This window comes from Gorilla gorilla, chromosome 16 (assembly GCF_029281585.2).
Source record: "Gorilla gorilla gorilla isolate KB3781 chromosome 16, NHGRI_mGorGor1-v2.1_pri, whole genome shotgun sequence".
Taxonomy (NCBI): domain Eukaryota; kingdom Metazoa; phylum Chordata; class Mammalia; order Primates; family Hominidae; genus Gorilla; species Gorilla gorilla.
In genome coordinates, this window is record NC_073240.2 from 78,135,691 (window position 1) to 78,156,894 (window position 21,204).

At 36.8% G+C, this 21,204-nt stretch overlaps 1 protein-coding gene across 50 annotated transcripts in view; it reads right to left on the minus strand.

Annotated features, from left to right (window-relative positions):
• PEAK1 (pseudopodium enriched atypical kinase 1) overlaps positions 1-21,204 on the minus strand; it is a 310,954-nt gene that overhangs the window by 129,821 nt on the left and 159,929 nt on the right. For 28 of the 50 annotated variants that reach the window (XM_019011089.4, XM_063699071.1, XM_063699070.1 and 25 more), the window contains one exon: positions 12,873-13,032. The gene's annotated coding sequence lies outside the window, so the exon portion shown is untranslated. Of the gene's footprint in view, positions 1-12,872; positions 13,033-15,386; positions 15,440-16,056; positions 16,150-21,204 lie in introns of those variants that run through there. The other 22 variants (XM_055363883.2, XM_063699068.1, XM_055363884.2 and 19 more) reach the window with 2 other exon arrangements.

Below are 21,204 nucleotides of genomic sequence, written 5' to 3' on the forward strand. Positions count from 1 at the left end.
CCACTTACTAAATTATATGACTTTAGGCAAAAACAACATTTCGAGCCTTAGTTTCTTCAGCTGTAAATTGGGTTTACAAAATTGTGGTGAGGACTAGAGATAATATAAGAAGAGAGACTAGTATCATGCATGGCAAACAGCATATGCTTATTAAATGTTAGCTCTTCTAATGCTATGTATAAGTAAGTAGATGAAAAACATGGCATAAAGGAAGATCAAGTGAAATAGGATGTCCCTTCATACGTCAAAATCTTACAATGACTAAAATTTAATTCCAGATGTCACAGGAGCTGACAATCATTACCAGATTTACAAACTGAGCAAGATTATGGGATTTACAGAGTATTCCTCTCACATATTACATACCTCCTGGGCTCTTTTAACATTCTTCTTTCAATGCATCTTTCAAAGACCACTCTCTAGGAAATCACACAACTGCTCAATTCTACATTTCCAAATTTCAGAGAGTAAAATCTGTCAATAATAATGGCAACCTAATTATATGTTTCTGTTTGTATTTTTTTAAATACTATGACAAATAGATGAGCACTTTTAAGTTGCAGGAAATAAGAATAACTAGAAAGCTGTGGATCCCAGAAATTAAAGAAACTTTAGTGTCTTCCAGGCAGGAAATTATCCAAACCTAATTATAACCAGCTGGAGACAGCTCCATTTTCAGGAATGCTTAGATACTAGCAAAACACAGTGATGCCCATTTGCTGACAAGTAAATGCTCATATCTTTATCATCTGTGTCATTCAGAAACATTCATATGCCACTTGGCAAAACAACTTCTTAATAGGTAATATTCACTGAATTCTTATAAAAGTTTTAATTCATTTCCAAATACAACTATAATACTTCACTATTTCAACATTAGAGAAAAATTATTTTCTCTTGTTTCTTTACAAATGTTTTGTTTGGCTGGGTGTAGTGGCTCACATCTGTAATCCTAGCCCTGTGGGAGGCCAAGGTGGGAGGATCATTTGAGCCCAGGAGTTCAAGACAAGCCTGGGCAACACAGGAAGTCCGTCTCTACAAAAAATAAAAAAAAAAATGAGCCTGGTGTAGTGGCTTGTGTCTTTAGTCTCAGCTACTTGGGAGGCTGAGGTGGGAGGACCTGCTTGAGCCCTGGGGGTTGAGGGTGCCGTGAGCCTGGGCAATAGAGTAAGACCCTGTCTCAAAAAAAAAAAAAAGCTTGTGTTTATAAATTATTAATGATCATATACATTAAACAATATGGCCTCAGTTTTAAAAACTTTATTGTAAAAGTAAATCCACGGGTGTAATCATAGTAAAACTGACAACACCACCTTCATTTAGAGACCTAAACTAAACCTTAAGAGGGCCCAACTCTGGCTGAATTCAATATATATTAACATGGTAAGTCTGACACTAATCCTCAAAAACAAATTCTGTGGCCAATAAGCACATGGAAGAGTATTCAATGTCATTATTCTTCAGTGACATGCAAATTAAAATCTCAATTCTGTACAGTCTATTCCAGAAGAGGAAGATATACTTCCCACTCATTTTATGAGATCTGCTTCACCATGATGCTAAAATCAGGCAAAATGTTTGGTATAATTTGTTTGGCAGAAAAAAAAATTTAAAAGAGGCAAAACAGTACTAAAAAAATCAATAAAAACTATACACCAATATCTCTCATAAACATAAACACAAACATCTCAACAAAATGTTCCTGTTGTATGTAAAAAGCATAATGCATCACAACCAAGTGGGGTTCATCCTGGAATATACAGAAAGTCCAAAATTTTTTTAAAAATCCATAAATGTAAACCACTATATTAACAGCTCAAAAAATAAAATCCATATGATCATATCAATTGATATGGAAAATGTGACAAAATCCAACAGCCATTCATAATGAAAACTCTCAGCAAACTGGAAATAGAAGGGAACTTCAACATAATTAAAGGGCACCTACAAAAAAACTACAGCTAATATCATATTTAATAGTGAGACTGACTGCTTCCTCCTGAAAAGGGTGCAAGACAAGAATGCCTATACTACCATCATTCCTGTTCCACGTATCCTGAAAGTTTTAGTGCAATAGACAAGAAAAAGAAGTAAAAGGCATATATATTGGAAAGGAAAAAATAAACCTGTACCTATTTGCATATGACATGACTATGTATGTGAAAAATCCCAAGGAATCTACAAAAAACTTCTTAGAATTAATACGTATTTTAAGATTGCAGGATACATGGTCAACATAGAAAAATCAATTATATTTCTATATACAAGCAATGTACTAATAGAAACCAAAATTTAAAAAAAAACTTTCAGATCAGCTCCAAATAAAAAAAAATTTTAAATAAATCCTTGGGTATAAATCTAAGAAAGCCAAGTATAGGAGGGGTATGCTGAGAACCATAAAATGCTAATAAAAGAAATCAAAGACCAAAATAAATGGAGAGATAGACTATGTTCATCAACTGGAAAACCCAACATAGTAAAGATGTCAATTTTCTTCAAACTAATCTGTAGATTTAATACAATTCCAATCAAACTCCCGCTTTTTTTCACTGAATAATATATAACAAATATTTTTCCACATCAATATTTTTCTATAATATTTCAAATAGCTATACACTCAATTTCTGGATTTATCCTAACATTAATTACCCATTCGTTTGTACTTGATGTTGAATTCTAGTATTTACAGTATGTTCCATATTTCTCTATTATAAACAGGGTTTAGTAAATATTCTCCTAATTCAGTATTTGCACACATCTTTATTTCCTTAAGATAAATTGTTAGAAGTACATTTTTTGGATCAAACAGTATGCACATAAATACATATATATTTATGCATGTGTGTGTATATATATATTTTTAAAGTTTTGATAATACATGTTGTTAAAATGCCCTCTAGAAAGGTCTTTCACCTTTTAAATTTTGACTTAAAACTTAGCTCCTCTGAAAAGCCTTCTCCAATTAGCCTTTTCCCACCAATCTCTATTTGGTCTCATTAAATTACTGTATCATTTATTGCACTATTTAAACAATTACTGCTTTAATAAGACATTAAGCCTCTAGGCTATCTGCTCAAAGTGCATGTCTTTGAGGAAATGTAACAGGAGAAAATACACAGGATGATAAACTGATGGGCTATGAAATCGCTAACAAAGGTGGCATGAAAGGATAAAGTATTAGAGTTAAGAGAGTATCACTTTTTTTTCCACGAAAGGGGTCTATTCTAATTGTTTTTAGATTTTCCTATTTTTAGTTTGTGTGCCCATTAAAAGGCAGTAGTTGCAGGTATGGTTTGCATTTTCTGTCTTATCCTTGGAATCAGTTACTGAAAAAAGTTCAAGCTATGGAAAATTTTGTCAAATTCTCCATATCCTCAAAATCCATCTATGCTTTCTCTAGAATTCTATCATGCCTCACTTATAACACATGAAATTGAAGTCAACTGATGTCTTCCAACAGGAAAGTATAACAATCATTCAGAAACACTGCCTATTGTGCCTTACTCTACTTATGAAATGAAATCACATATATTAAATAAGAAGAAACTATCAAACTATGCATATTCAGCATTTGACATCACTCACAATTAGCTTGTACCAATTAACTAGGCCCAACATTGTGAATATGTTTCAATTAAGAAAAATTAATTACCCCTGTTAATTATGAAAGTCACAATGAGATTGTGCTGCTATCTTTTAGGAATTGTTTGCTGAGAAATGCTTTCCCTAGTTTATTTCTGTGCTTCCAGTATATGATTTTAAAACATGGCAGCCAGTGTATTACTAGATTCTTGCAAATATTAAGCAAATATACTAAAGCAGGAGCATATTTTACATAACCATATGTGTCAGACTAAATTTGAGCCAAGAACAAGAATGAATGCAACTCATATCTGATTTATGTTTGACAAATACAGAGATATCATAAGCTCCTATTTTGAATGCCTACATCTTGTTTCCATGGCAACTGCATAAACATTTTCCTCATAAAACACAGCCATCTTCATTCTTTACATCCGATTATTTATTTCTTTCCACTCTCAGGAAAAAGCCTAATTTATTCCCCAGGAAAAATCGATCAATGATTTTCTTAATCAGTAGCATTTGAACAGTAGGTGGCACAGTTATTTTTATGGAAAAACAATTTCCACCAACGCTCTTGCTATGTGATAGAAGGCCGAGGGAAAATAAAAGCAGTTCTTGCTTTAAGGAAAGTGTGACTACAAGCTGCAATGAATAATCCTTCAAAGAGGGATGAGAATGTGTATTAGAAACCCACAGATGGGCCAGGTGTGGTGGCTTACGCCTGTAATCCCAGCACTTTGGGAGGCTGAGGTGGGCAGATCACCTGGGGTCGGGAATACTAGACCAGCCTGACCAACATGCAGAAACTCGTCTCTATTAAAAATACAAAATCCGCCAGGCGTGGTGGCACATGTCTGTAATCCCTGCTACTCGGGAGGCTGAGGCAGGAGAATCTCTTGAACTTGAGAGGCGGAGGTTGCGGTGAGCTGAGATCGCGCCATTGCGCTCCAGCCTGGGCAACAAAAGCGAAACTCTTTCTCAAAATAAAAAAAAAAAAAAGAAAAAGAAACCCACAGATGGTTGGCAAAAGCGATCACATTCAACTCCTACTTTTCTTTTCCACATCTGTGGAATATGATGAAGACTCCTTTATGAAAAAAATTATCTTTCATTTCTACAGAGTTTGGTAGTCTTAAAAAAAATACCTTTGCTGTGTGATAGAGACTGTATAGAATGGCTAGCAACTACAGGCAAGAGAAAGACTAGCCCACTTTAAGTAGATCAAATGACAGCAAAAGGAGGATAAAAAGAAACCACATCAGGTTGTTTCACTTTATCTATTATTTGAGACTGAGGTAATTATCACAGATTTCAGTGGCAGCAGATGGAAGAGATCCCATATTGGAGTTTAGCTATCAAATTAACAACAATTTCTCAAAGTCCTCAAAGGGACAGTGGATCTATTAACATTTTTCAGTGCTCAGAATACTCCAGCCTTTACTTCCCTTCTGCACTTGGAGCTCATTGGGCTAGCTAGGGAAGCCAATAGGGATGAATATAGGTATTTACTGCCCTCTCCTCTGGGCTCTCCTGGTCCAACTATAATAGCATTTATCAGTGTTTTGTTATTACTTATATATGATTTCCTCAAGGGACTTTTCTTTTTCTTTTTTTTTTTTTGAGATGGACTCTTGCTCTGTCACCCAGGCTGGACTGCAGTAGCATAATCTCGGCTTACTGCAGCCTCCACCTCCTGGGTTCAAGCAATTCTCATGCCTCAGCCTCCCAAGTAGCTGGGACTATAGGCATGCACCACCATGCCCAGCTAATTTTTGTATTTTTAGTAGAGATGGGGTTTCACCACGTTGGGCAGGCTGGTCTCAAAACTCCTGACCTCAAGTGATCCACCTGCCTCAGCCTCAGGTGTGAGCCACCATACTTGGCCTCAAAGGACCTTTATAACACCCTCCCAATCTAACACAATGTTCTGTGAATTGTAAGGTGCTGAATAAGCTAGTGGAATAAAAGAATATTTATTCATAATGTATACACATTTTCTACAATACATAATGCCTCTCAAACACTGAACTGTCTTCCAATAATTCCCCCTACCACTTCAATGTTTCAATTCTCTTCACAGTCTTATTTCTTCCCCTACTTCTACAAAGTGAATCTCTTAATAATCTACTCTTTTTCATTTATTTCCAAGGCCTACGTCAAGGTATAGGCCAAGTATCTTTTGTATGTTTTTGTTTTCGGTCTTAAATGGATGCCTATTACCTGGGCATGGTGGCACATGCCTGCCATCCCAGCTACTTTGGAGGCTGAGGTGGGAGGATCACCTGAGCCCAAGAAGTCAAGGTTGCAGTGAGCCATGATCATGCCACTGTACTCTAGCCTAGGCAACAGAGCAAGACTCTGTCTCAAATAATTGAAAAAAAAAAAAAAAAAAAGATGTCTAACTCTTCTTGTACCATTTCTTGAAAAAAACTAATCTTTTTGGCCAGGCATGGTACCTGTAATCCGAGCACTTTGGGAGGCCAAGGCAGGCAGATCGCCTGAGGTCAGGAGTTCAAGACTATCCTGGCCAACATGATGAAACCCTGTCTCTACTAAAAATACAAAAATTAGCCGGGCGTGGTGGCACACACCTGTAGTCCCAGCTACTTGGGAGGCTGAGGCAAGAGAATCACTTGAACCCAGGAGGCAAAGGCTGCAGTGAGCCAAGATTTTACCACTGCACTCCAGCCTGGCCTGGGAAACCGAGTGAGACTCCGTCTCAAAAAAAAAAAGAAAAAAGAAAAAACTCATCTTTTTTCATAGATTACCTCTGCATCTTTGTTAAAAATCAATTGAACGTATGTGTGTGTCTATTTCTGGACTATTTATTCTGTTTTACAGATCTATTTACCCTTTTAACGACAATATACTGCTGAAGTACTGCAGTTTGATTAGTAAGTCTTGAATCAGGTAGTGTGAGTCTTCCCACTTTGTTTCTGTTCAGAATTGTTTTTGGCTTTCTAGTTCCTTTACCTTTCCAAAAAAATTTTAGAATCAGCCTGTCGACTCCTATAAAAAAATACCTGCTAGACTTTCTTTTTTTTTTTTTTTGAGAAAGAGTCTCACTCTGTCGCCAGGCTGGAGTGCAGTGGTGTGATCTCAGCTCACTGCAACCTCCGCCTCCAGGGTTCAAGCAATTATCCTGCCTCAGCCTCTCGAGTAGCTGGGACTACAGGCGTGTGCCACCATTCCCAGCTAATTTTTGTATTTTTAGTAGAGACAAGGTTTCATCACGTTGGCCAGAATGGTCTTGATCTCTTGACCTCATGATCCGCCTGCCTCAGCCTCCCAAAGTGCTGGGATTACAGGCGTGAGCCACTGTGCCTGGCCCCTGCTGGACTTTTGATAGGGATTTTATTCAATCTATAGAACAATTTGAGAGAGCTGACATCTTAATATTGACTAAGCATGGTGGCTCATGCCTGTAATCCCAGCCACTCACGAGGCTGAGGTAGGAGGATCACTTGAGCCCAGGAGGTTGAGGCTACAGTGAGCGGTCTGGACCTCCAGCCTGGGTGGCAGAGTAACACTTTCTCACAAACCAAAAAACAACTCCAATACTGACTCTTCCAATAGTTGAGCACAATATCTCTTTATTGGGATTTTCTTTGATTATTTTCATGAGTGCTTTGTAGATTATCAGCACAGATGTTGCACATTTAAAAAAATTTATACCTATGTATTTGTGTTTCATGGTGCTATTATAAATGCTATTGTAAATTTTATAATTTCAATGTCCAATTATTAATTGTGTATAGAAGGACCAGGCATGGTGGCTCATGCCTGTAATCCCAGCACTTTGGGAGGCCGAGGTAGGCGGATCACGAGGTCAGGAGTTCGAGACCAGTCTGGCTAACACAGTGAAGCCTGTCTATACTAAAAATAAAAAAAAAAATAGCTAAGCATGGTGGTGGGTGCCTGCAATCCTAGCTACTCAAGAGGCTGAGGTTCGAGAATCGTTTGAACTTGGGAGGCAGAGGTTGCAGTGAGCCGAGATCATGCCAGTGAACTCCAGCCTGGGTGACAGTGTGAGACTCTGTCTCAAAAAAAAATAGTGTATAGAAATATGATAGATTTTTATATAATTATTTTGAATCCTGTGACTTTAGTAATTCACCACTTATCATTAGTTCTAGTAGACTTTTTGGTAGATTCTCTGGGATTCTGTGCATAGAAAATGATTTCATTTGCAAATACTGAGAGCTTACTTCTTCCTCTTCAATCTGCATTCCTTTGATTTCTTTCATTTTTCTTTTTTTGCTTAACTGAACTTGCTATGACTACCTTGTCTTGTTCTCAATTTTAGGAAGAAAGCATTCACTTTTTCACCATTAAGTGTTACATCAGCTCTATGATAGTTATCTTTGCCCTTTACTAGGCTGAGAAAATTCCTTCAATTCCTAGTTTGCTGAGATTATTTATTATGAATTAATGCAGTATCTAACCACTGAGTAATTATATGGGTCATATGGGGTTTTTAATTTTTTTTTTCTCTTTTTTCTTTTCTTTTCTTTTTTTTTTTTTTTTTTTGAGACAGAGTCTCACTCTGTCGCCCAGGCTGGAGTGTGGTGGCACAACCTCCACCTCCTGGGTTCAAGAGATTCTTGGGCCTCAACATGCCCCAGAGTAGCTGGGATTACAGGTGTGTGCCACCGCACCTGGCTATTTTTTTTATTTGTTTTTTCAGTAGAGACAGGATTCACCACTTTGGCCAGGCTGGTCTGCCTCAAACTCCTAACCTAAAGTGATCTGCCTGTCTTAGCCTCCTATTCTTTTAATTTATTGATATGGTGAATTGCATCAATTCATTCTGAAGATTAAAACAACCTTGAATTTTTGGGATAAAACCTACTTTCATAATGCATTATCCTTTTTACATATTGCTGGTTTTGATTTGCCAATATTTTCTTGAAGATTTTTTTGTCTATGCCTGTAGTTTTCTTTCTTGTAATCTATTTGACTTGTTTTGATATCACAATACTACTAATTTTATAAAATGAGTTGGGAAGTGTTAAATCTTCTTTTATTTCCTGGCATAATTTGTGCAGAACTGATATTATTAAATATTTCCTTGGTAGTATTAATTTTTTTTTTTTGGTAGAGATGGGGTCCTTGCTATGCTGCCCAGGCTGGTCTCAAACTCTTGGCCTCAAGTGATCCTCTCACTTTGGCTTCTCATAGTGCTGGGATTACAGGTGTGAACCACTGCACCTGGCCAATCTATTATTTTCTCAAGTGAGCTTTGGTAGTTGAGATGAGGTTGTGGAGTCAGACAAGCTTAGCTGTACCACTAAATAGTCATTTGATACTGGACAATTAACTTTGAGAATGATATCCTCATATATAAAATGGAAATATTAATAACAAGAGCTATGTCAAACAGATTTGTAAGGTTTAAAGATAATCCGTATTCCGTTGAATGAATATTTGTGTCCTCCTCAACATTCTTATGCTGAAACCTAATCCCCAATGTGTTGTCATTTTGAGGTGGAGCCTTTGGCAGGTGATTATATCCTGAGGACAGAGACCTCATGCATGGGACTAGTAAGAATCCTTATAAAGGAGATTCCAGAGAGCTCACTTGCCCCTTCTGCCATGTGAGGACACAGTGAAAAGACACCATCTATGAACCAGAAAGCAGATGCACTCACCAGATACTAAATATGCTGGTACTTTGGGACTCCCCAGCCTTCAGAACCATGAGAAATAAATTTCTGTTGTTTTCAAGCCACCCAGTATAGGCCCAATGGACTAAGCATATTAAAAGTGAATCCCAATGTTTCATATATAGTAAGCACTCAGTACACATTATTACTACTATATTTTATTTTATTTTATGTTAAGTTATTTTGAGATGGAGTCTCACTCTGTCACCCAGGATGGAGTGCAGTGATGCCATCTCGGCTCACCGCAGCCCCTGCCTCCTGGTTCAAGTGATTCTTGTGCCTCAGCCTCCCGAGTCACTCTGCAGATGTGCACCACCACGTCCGGCTAAGTTTTGTATTTTTTTTGGTAGATTCGGGGTTTCACCATGTTGACTAGGCTGGTCTCAAACTCCTGACCTCAGGTGATCCTCCTGCCTCGGCCTCCCAAAGTGTTGGGTTACAGGCATGAGCCATGGTGCCTGGCCTATTACTACTATTTAAAATTTTTTTTTTCTGGACAAATTGCACATAGGTTTCCCTATAAAAGGAAAGTTTTCCTAAATGAAGGCATTGTAAATAATGCTTTAAAGACCTATCAAGTGTTATGAGTTTCAGATTGTAGACAGATATCAAATTATTCTTTGTCTGTAAGAATATACTCCCCTACCCACAAGGGCCATAATTTTCAGCTAATGAAATAAACTTAGATAAAAGTATTTGACTCAATCTTAGCATTACACAGCTAGAATGTTACTCTTTAAATTTTAGCTTCTTTAGTGGCCATGATAGTTCACACCATTAAAAATCTAAATTTCTAGTTGTGCAAATTAGAAATTCTGTGAATTGCACAATTAGAAATCTGATTCTATTCTCTCTTCAAAGTCACGGTAGATTATAAATTTTGGACACAACCAGCTTGGATGGGGCCAGAAAAATATGTAAATGTAGATGGTCTGCTATGTACCTCATGGATGTGTTATATGATTTCTGAACTGGGCTAGGTGGGAGAATCAGTGCAGTTATTTTACAGTATAGAGAGATGAAGTTCCAATCAAATCTGTTTCTTGATAATATTATAATCTTGAAAACAAACTGGTCTTAAACTCCTGACCTCAGGTGATCCACCCACCTCGGCCTCCCAAAGTGCTGGAATTACAGGTGTGAGCCACTATGCCTGGCCCTGAAACAGATATAATTAAATAGGTACACTTAAATCAATAACAGAGAGACAGGGAAATCTGATCACTTTCTATGTATTATCTCACCTGCATAAGTTAACACTTAACACTTTAATTTCTGCAGTGTTTTAAAAGTTCCTTTCTTCAACAACAAAAAAAATTTTTTTAAATAGTTGAGAACCAGAAAGAATTTACTGGATATTTTAGAAGGGTGAATGTGGCCACATGTCTACCAGTGACAAGGGCACAAAAAAGCTCCAATAATGCCACAAGTAGAGGTTTAACCCACAATTAGAGATTTTTTTTTAAAGAAATCACTGTTAAGAGAGAGATATATATATATGTATTTTTTTTTTTTTTTGACAGAGTTTCACTCTGTCACCCAGGCTGGAGTGCAGTGGCATGATCTTGGCTCACTGTAACCTCTGCTTCCTGGGTTCAAGCAATTCTCCTGCCTCAGCCTCCTGAGTAGCTGGGATTACGGGCATGCGCCACCACACCCGGCTAATTTTTGTGTTTTTTTGTTTGTTTGTTTTTTGTTTTTTGAGACGGAGTCATGCTCTGCTGCCCAGACTGGAGTGCAGTGGCGCAATCTCAGCTCACTGTAAACTCTACCTTCTGGGTTCACGCCACTCTCCTGCCTCAGCCTCCTGAGTAGCTGGGACTACAGGTGCCTGCCACCATACCAGGCTAATTTTTTTTATTTTTAGCAGAGATAGGGTTTCACCATGTTAGCCAGGATGGTCTCGATCTCCTGACCTTGTGATCTGCCTGCCTCAGCCTCCCAAAGTGCTGGGATTACAGGCGTAAGCCACTGCACCTGGCCTAATTTTTATATTTTTAATAGAGATGGGGTTTCACCATGTTGGTCAGGCTGGTCTTGAACTCCTGACCTCAAGTGATCCGCCTGCCTTGGCCTCCCAAAGTGCTGGGATTACAGGCCACCGTGCCCCATCCAAGATATTTTTAATCAAGGTTAATGTTAGTACAGGGAAGAATAATTAGAACATTCATTCTTTGGTATATAATTTCTCCTGTCTCATATTTATCAACATGAAACAGGTTCTGCATTCCTTAGAATTATTAGAACTAGTACATGATGCTATTTGATTGACTTTTCATATCTCCTGCATTTCAAAGCAAGAAACTAGTTTCGGTCCATCATACCCATTCACTATCAAGACATAGTGACTCAACCAAACAAATGATTATCTCTCAAAATCAAATTAGTAGAAATCCAATGAATAAGAGTTATAATTGTTCACTAGGATTTCATGTAAAAAATTGGAAATATTTGAATCTTTACAAAACATGCATTGAAATAATTCTGGTCTAGGACTAAGAGGATTTAAGAATGATAAAGGATCTTAAGCCTTCATATAATTGCTTTCTACACTACTTGAAATCAAATAGTATTTTCAATTTCACAAGAAGAAAAAATCTTATAATCCTTCAAAATTTCCCTCTCCTTTACTATTTTGGATTCTTGTCCATTTTATAACTCCCAATTCTTTCAAAATGATTTTCAAAAGGTAGAGAGAAAGAAAGGCAAAAGAGTAAATAAAGATTATATTAAAATAAGATATCTAGAAACTAGATGTCAAGTAAGGAAAATAAAACAAGAAATAAAGTTCAAAAAATAACACCAAAAAATCCTTTGCATATTGAATAGGAACTACTACCTATGTTGCTTGATTATTTCTATGAAACGAAAAAATAATTGTTGAAGGATGTGAGGTAGGAGGCGGGACTTGACTCCAGAGGTGGGGCTCAGACACTGGACCAGATACAGGACTAGCTAAAATGGGGATGTCAGGGGGGACAGCAGCCTTCAATCATGCCATGTGAATGTACTGTTGCCATGGCAACATCCAGAAGTTACCGCCTCTTTCCATGGTAATGACTCAGTGATTACTACCCTTTCCCTAGAAATTTCTGCATAAATCATCCCTTAATCTGCATGCAGTTAAAGGAAGGTATAAATATGACTGCAAAACTGTCCTGAGCTGCTACTGTCTGCCTACAAAGTACCCCTGCTCTGCAGGAGCAGTCAAAGAGCTGTGATACCACTGGAGCTGTAACACTGCCTGTTCAGTAAAGCTGTTTTCTTCTACCTCTGGCTTGCCCTTTAATTCTTGCCTTCGCAAAGCCAAGATCCCTCATGGGCTAAGCTCTGCTTTAGGGCTCACCTGCCCTGCATCAGATGGACTTATAAATATACTAGTATTTTCCATATTCTTTCTCAAATAATCTTACATTTCTAAATTAAGTTTATAACTAGGGGAAAAAAGTCTTTTGAGCAAACATTAAGGACCAAAGCCTGGTTATGCTAAATAAGTTATAAAATGTTCAGCTTTATCTATAGTTTGGCATTTAAGTTAAACATTTAAACTTAAAAAGAAATTCTTTCCAGTCATCTAAAATTCTTGGTGGAAATGTAACATGTTAGGAGAATTCTGCTTACTGTTTAAATCTGAAGCACTTCATTCATTCTGGTGACAAAGGTGGTTTTAGCAGCTAGCATAACATTCCTTCCAAATTTCAAGGTGCTTTGGGTCTTTCCAAGATGAATGTCCTTTCTTCTTTGCCTCTCATTCCTTAGTTTCTGAAGATAGCAATGTTTACTGCCAGAGAAAAAAAATAGAGCAAAACTGGAGAGTAATATAATTTCAAATATATTGGACATCTTTTCTTAGATATTCCTAATATCACCCTCACTCAACAGTTATAATTCATCTAATTCATTTAAGAAATATCTTTTCTACTTAGGTGGAGACACGCATAGAACCTCACACACTCAAGACCTCCCCATGGCATACCAAAGAACCAGTAACTTACGAGAACCGAAAGAGCACCGATGCACTTGAGATTTTCTAAGTCTTCATTTGATTGTTTTTGTAGAGACTTATTCTACTGGAAGTATATAAATACTAACTGAATGACAAGTCATTAAACTCGAACTTTATAAAAATATGATTCTAAGGGCCACAATGTCCAACTTCGGTATAACCTCTCTAAAATATTGAAAGCAGGTATCTCCAAATGTAAATATTTCACTAGCCACTTTGCAGTTTTAGTTTAGGCTCAAGTATGATTTTTAATTTCGTTTTTAAAAATATCACCCAAAATTAAATACATGTCTACCTATTTCTGATTCTTGAGCATGTATTTTATGCATGTTCAAAACTGACCCAACCCCTAATTTGTTTCACTGTAACAGTTCACTGTAACACCAAACACAAGAAAAATAACTGAGTTATTATATAGTATATACAAGAGGATGTATATAGATTATATGCAAACACCACATTTTATATAAAGAACCTGAGCATCTGTGAATTTTGGTATGCATGGGAGGGGGGGTGGTCCTGGAGCCAATCTCCTGAGGACACACCAAGGATGACTGTAATTCCATTTATTATAATATTCTTTTGCTAGTGTGATCATATATTATACCTCTACATATATTACAAAACCTCATAATGATACCGTTCAACTTTTGTTTTAAAAAGTCAGCTTTCTTTTAAAGAAAGTGACAGACAAAAAAAAAAAAGCCATTTGTATTTATCACCTTGGTGGTATTCATTTCTTCCTGTAGAACTGAGTTTCCATCTGATATCACTGCCTTTCAGCTTAGAAACTCTTAGTAGTTCTTATATTGTATGTCTATTAACAATAAATATCTAAGTTTTTAAAATCTGAAATTGTCTTACTTTACCTTCATTTTTGAATGATATTTTCATTGGATATTGCATTGTGACCTAAAGGTTTTGTTTTTTCTTCTTCCTTACAACTTTTTACTAATGTCATTCCATAATTTTTTGTCTTCGATTTTTCTGATAAGTCAGCTGTCAGTAATATTATTGCTATCCTGTATTTAATGCTTCTTTTGTTTTCTGGCTATTTTGAAGATTTTCTCTTTATCTTTGAACTTTATTTCTATTTTTTTGAGATGGAGTTTTGCTCTTTTGCCCAGGCTCAAGTGGCACGATATTGGCTCACTGCAACATCCACCCTCTGGGTTGAAGCGATTCTCCTGCCTCAGCCTCCTGAGTAGCTGCGATTACAGGTGCCTGCCACCATACTTGGCTAATTTTTGTATTTTTAGTAGAGACAGCATTTCACCATGTTGGCCAGGCTGGTCTCAAACTCCTGACCTCAGGTGATCCACCTGCCTTGGCCTCCCAAAGTGCTAGAATTACAGGTGTGAGCCACTGTGCCTGGCCTATCTTTGGACTTTAGTAGTACGACTATTATATGTCTAGATTTGATTTTCTTTGCATTTATTCTACTTGGAGTTTACTGACCTTCATTCTGTGAGTTATGTTTTTGCCCAATATGGGAAATTTTTAGCACTTATTTCTTAAAAAAAAATTGTTCTGTCCCATATTCTCCCTTCCTCCTGGGGATTCCAATATACATAAGTTTGACTGCTTATTATTTCACAGGTCATTGAGGATATGTTCTTTTTTAAAATTTTTTCTCTTTAGTCTTATTTTTTATTTTCTAACCAAGTAAGCAGCAATGAGTATTTATTATTTTGTTTGTTTGTTTAAAAGGCAGGGTCTCACTCTGTCATCCAGGCTGGAGTACAGTGGCATGATCACGGCTCACTGCATCCTTGACCTCCTAGGCTCAAGAAATCCTCCTGCCTCAGCCTCTTGAGTACCTGAGACTACAGTCACACGCCACCATGCTCTGCTAATTTTTACATTTTTTGTAAAAACTGGGTCTCACTACATTGCCTAGGCTAGTCCTGAACTCCTGGGCTCAAGGTATCTTCCCACCTCAGCCTTTCAAAGTACTAGAATTACAGGTGTGAGCCACCATGCCCACTGACATACTTTTATTTATGCATCCTTCTAGTCAACCACATATGAATTATATACTTAAGAACTACTGTGTGAAAGGCAGTGTTCTAAGTACTAGAGAAACAATAAAAATGCAAGATCTCTGCTCTCACAGAGTTTACGTTTACCTTCTAGTACAGAAAGATGGACAAATAAACTGATTTCAGAGATCTTCAATGCTCTGAAAAAAATAAAATTGAGTGTTACAAAGAGAATGGGAAGGTGAAGATGCTGTTTTAGATAGCATATAAACTAAAACTCTCTGAGGAGATGATGCCAAGTTGAAATTGAATAAAATGAGCCAGACATGTAAAGATTTAAGAGTAGTAGAATTTTCCAGATATAGGGCACACATGTCATAAGATAGGAAGGAGTACATAATGATCCTAGAAAAAATGTTTCTAAATTATCAAAACAATGAATTAACAATTTGTGAGAAGGTATCTTGAATATCATACCAGTACCATGCCCAAAATTTAAAAAATTGGCCTGATTTTAAACCTATTAATGATTTATTCCTGTGTTAACTTATTTTACTAACAATGGAAATTGTGTTTGGGTTCTGACTTTCCATTTATTCCAAGCTTCTGCCAGTACCAATCCTTATTTTTATTTCATATTTGAAAACAAAAGTTCTTCTCTCCCTGCATTAGAAAAGAAAGAAGTTACCTTTCTGTTTTATTTCTTGACGTTTTGGGAAAACATCATGAAGACATGCAAACAAGAAAAATATTCCCAAAATATGCGGCCATATGCAACTATGTCACCAACCATTTATGATGCAATAGCAGCACTCACCTAAATTAAACCTAAGCCCTTTCTTCCAGAACATTCATCGTACTGGATTTTGGCTACTGGTAAAGAACATCAACTATACACCTTAAGGAGGAAGGAAAGAAAATACACTTATGGTTATAAACCATGAAATGCATAATAATTCTTCTAAACTAGGGACTGAATTAATGTTATGGATATAGCACCAAACAAAATAGTAGGGCATATATTTCAATCCTGCTTCAGATAGATATTAGATAACAAATTCTGAGCATTCTAACAGGGGACTGACCAGTATGCTAAAGCACATCAGGTAGAATAAAGAAAATATGCTTTGAAATGTATTTTGTGTTCTAACTGGGTAATAGGGTCATGTGAAAGACATTATAGACACACAGGTAATGCAGAAAAGAAGCTATTGTCTCAAGATTGTGAACTAAGAGGAAAAAAATCCAAGATCTTGTAGGTGGGGATAGCATGAAGTTAAATATAAGGTGAAGGGACTTTCTGTTCATGAGTACCCAGACAACTTCATCCAAAAATGACTAAATTCAGGATAAAGAACTATGTACTAATTTCGGAACGTTAATAAGATAAGCATAATAAAACAAAAATAGGGAGGAAGGAATTAGCCTTGCATGACTGAAAAATATAAAATGTGCAGGCTTGGTAGTAAGATAAATTAGACACTAGCCTCAACTCCCCAATTGGCTGAAGAAACTCAGACACTATAAATGATTTCAAACCTCTGACACTATATAATCTTTCAAAGCCCTACAGGCTAAAATTGGTGTGATCTTATTTACGCTGCTATTTAACTTAATAGTAGCGAACAGTTTCAGGTAAAAAAAAAATCATATAGAATGGAAATACAATAGTCTACTAGGAATCTGATAGCTTACTGAGGAGATTTTTAATCATAAAGTAGGGGTTGTCAAGCCTTTACCCATAGGTCAAATACAACCTGCCACCTGCTTATATATGGTTTGCTAGGTAAAAATAGTTTTTACATTTTCAAAGAGTTGAAAAAAATCAAAAGGAGAATATTTTGAGACATAAAAACTAGATGAAATTCAAATGTCATGGTCCATAAATAAAATTTTATCAGAACATAGCCAGTTCATTTGTTTATATATTGTCTATGGCTGATTTTTTTTTAATGTTATTATTATTATACTTTAATTTTTAGGGTACATGTGCACAATGTGCAGGTTAGTTACATATGTATACATGTGCCATGCTGGTGTGGTGCACCCATTAACTCATCATTTAGCATTAGGTATATCTCCTAATGCTATCCCTCCCACCTCCCCCCACCCCACAACAGTCCACAGAGTGTGATGTTCCCCTTCCTGTGTCCATGTGTTCTCATTGTTCAATTCCCACCTATGAGTGAGAACATGCGGTGTTTGGTTTTTTTGTCCTTGCGATAGTATACTGAGAATGATGACTTCCAATTTCATCCATGTTCCTACAAAGGACATGAACTCATCATTTTTTATGGCTGCATAGTATTCCATGGTGTATACGTGCCACATTTTCTTAATCCAGTCTATCATTGTTGGACATTTGGGTTGGTTCCAAGTCTTTGCTATTGTGAATAGTGCCGCAATAAACATATGTGTGCATGTGTCTTTATAGCAGCATGATTTATAATCCTTTGGGTATATACCCAGTAATGGGATGGCTGGGTCAAATGGTATTTCTAGTTCTAGATCCCTGAGGAATCGCCACACTGACTTCCACAATGGTTGAACTAGTTTACAATCCCACCAACACTGTAAAAGTGTTCCTATTTCTCCACATCCTCTCCAGCACCTGTTGTTTCCTGACTTTTTAATGACTGCCATTCTAACTGGTGTGAGATGGTATCTCCTTGCGGTTTGGATTTGCATTTCTCTGATGGCCAGTGATGGTGAGCATTTTTTCATGTGTCTTTTGACTGCATAAATGTCTTCTTTTGAGAAGTGTCTGTTCATGTCCTTCGCCCACTTTTTGATGGGGTTGTTTGTTTTTTTCTTGTAAATTTGTTGGAGTTCATTGTAGATTCTGGATATTAGCCCTTTGTCAGATGAGTAGGTTGCGAAAATTTTCTCCCATTTTGTAGGTTGCCTGTTCACTCTGATGGTAGTTTCTTTTGCTGTGCAGAAGCTCTTTAGTTTAATTAGATCCCATTTGTCAATTTTGGCTTTTGTTGCCATTGCTTTTGGTGTTTTACACATGAAGTCCTTGCCTGTGCCTATGTCCTGAATGGTAAGGCCTAGGTTTTCTTCTAGGGTTTTTATGGTTTCAGGTCTAACGTTTAAGTCTTTAATCCATCTTGAATTGATTTTTGTATAAGGTGTAAGGAAGGGATCCAGTTTCAGCTTTCTACATATGGCTAGACAGTTTTCCCAGCACCATTTATTAAATAGGGAATCCTTTCCCCATTGCTTGTTTTTCTCAGGTTTGTCAAAGATCAGATAGTTGTAGATATGCTGCATTATTTCTGAGGGCTCTGTTCTGTTCCATTGATCTATATCTCTGTTTTGGTACCAGTACCAAGCTGTTTTGGTTACTGTAGCCTTGTTGTATAGTTTGAAGTCAGGTAGCGTGATGCCTCCAGCTTTGTTCTTTTGGCTTAGGATTGACTTGGCAATGCAGGCTCTTTTTTGGTTCCATATGAACTTTAAAGTAGTTTTTTCCAATTCTGTGAAGAAAGTCATTGGTAGCTTGATGGGGATGGCATTGAATCTATAAATTACCCTGGGCAGTATGGCCTTTTTCATGATATTGAGTCTTCCTACCCATGAGCGTGGAATGTTCTTCCATTTGTTGGTATCCTCTTTTATTTCATTGAGCAGTGGTTTGTAGTTCTCCTTGAAGAGGTCCTTCACGTCCCTTGTACGTTGGATTCCTAGGTATTTTATTCTCTTTGAAGCAATTGTGAATGGGAGTTCACTCATGATTTGGCTCTCTGTTTGTCTGTTATTGGTGTATAAGAATGCTTGTGATTTTGTACATTGATTTTGTATCCTGAGACTTTGCTGAAGTTGCTTATCAGCTCAAGGAGATTTTGGGCTGAGACAATGGGGTTTTCTAGATATACAATCATGTCATCTGCAAACAGGGACAATTTGACTTCCTCTTTTCCTAACTGAATACCCTTTATTTCCTTCTCCTGCCTGATTGCCCTGGGCAGAACTTCCAACACTATGTTGAATAGGAGTGGTGAGAGAGGGCATCCCTGTCTTGTGCCAGTTTTCAAAGGGAATGCTTCCAGTTTTTGCCCATTCAGTATGATATTGGCTGTGGGTTTGTCATAGATAGCTCTTATTATTTTGAGATACGTCCCATCGATACCTAATTTATTGAGAGTTTCTAGCATGAAGGGTTGTTGAATTTTGTCAAAGGCCTTTTCTGCATCTATTGAGATAATCATGTGGTTTTTGTCTTTGGTTCTGTTTATATGCTGGATTACATTTATTGATTTGCGTATATTGAACCAGTCTATGGCTGATTTTTTACCATAAAGGTACAGTTAAGTAGTTGTTACAGGAACTAAATGCCTACAAAGCCCAAAATATACATTATTTGGCCCTTTACAGATAACATTTACCAAATTTCTAATACAAACTACATTCAAGATGGCTATTTGCTAAAATTTTGGAATTCATATTTTAAATGACTAGATCAAATGGTTTATTTTAGTCCTTACACTCTGGTAATGCCATTCCTTCATATTTCTAATAAATGTTAATAATTTTATATTTAAAATTAGTATCTCATAATAGAGACAATTTCTATATTCTCAAGAAATCAATTTTCCTGATTCATAAAATTTATTAAGTATGATATGTCCTTTTCTTCTGATCAGTTTCTGATTTAGAGTTTGTAATGGGATCTCTGATTTGAAAAATAAATAATAGTTCCCATAGTAGACACAGTTCATTTATAACAATACTGAGAAAAAGTATATCAATGGATAAGTGTTAGGAAACAATATTGGGAGCTTCTGAATTCTGCAAAGGTGTTAGCCTTAAAACCTATTGTACAATAATTCAACTTCTGCTTCTGACCATGAGGGAGTAAACAGTTCCAGGATGATCCTCTCATCATAAACAATTAGAATACAGCATAAAATACTGGAAAGGACTATTTTCAGACACAGGCAGTGCAGTATTATGATCCCTAAGAAAACAGAAATAAGGGGAGTCCTACCAGCAACTCAGGCTCTCAGCCAGAAAGAAATTTACCACTTCAGTAGAGGGAGGAAGAACTTAAACAGAGCCTGGCAATCTTGTTTACTTGGAGAGATAGAAAAAACTGCAAGGAGGCCAAGAAGGCTAGAATTTATGGAGCAGAATTCCAGAGAAGAGGGAGACAGCTAAAGTAATCTGAATAAGGGTTCTCCTGAGCATTTAGCTAGATAACAATGTTACATTAAGAAGGGTAAAATTTTTTTTGAGACCAGAGAAGAACATCTAAGGAAAAAATGTTACCAGATAGTTGCAATACAAAGATTCTCAGAGCTGACATAGGACCAAGAATTCAACAAGCTCCCTTCAGCAAGAAGAGAGAAACCCAAATATACAAAGCAATCAGCAGGGTCCCCAGAAGGGACAAATCACTGAGGGAGGGGCCCTAGAATAAAGGCCACTCTAGATATGCCTGAAAGGAATGTTTAAGCCTAGAACTGAACAAACTAATCTGTACTTAACAAAAATGCTTTTCAGGAAGAAGTCCAACATTATTTAAAGATATAAAACAAGATTAAGGACTCAAATATTTAAATTCATAAATATTTATCATTTAATAAAAAAATTACTGGACACAGTAAGAATCAGGGAAATGTGGCCCATAACCAGAAAAATATCAATCAATAGAAAGAAACCCAGAAATGACAGAAATGATAGAAATGGCAGGCAAAGACATTAAAAGGGCTGTAATAACTATGCTCTATATTCAAAGCCATAAATGAAAAAAGCAATATAATGGCGACAGAAATAGAGGATTTTCAAAAAGAACCAAAAAATAACTTCTAGAGATAAAATACATACAGACAAATGAATATTTCACTAGATAGATAAGCAGTAGTTCATACACAGAAGTAAAAGAGGTGGAGCCAAGATGGCCGAATAGGAACAGCTCTAGTCTACAGCTGCCAGCGTGAGCAACGCAGAAGATGTATGA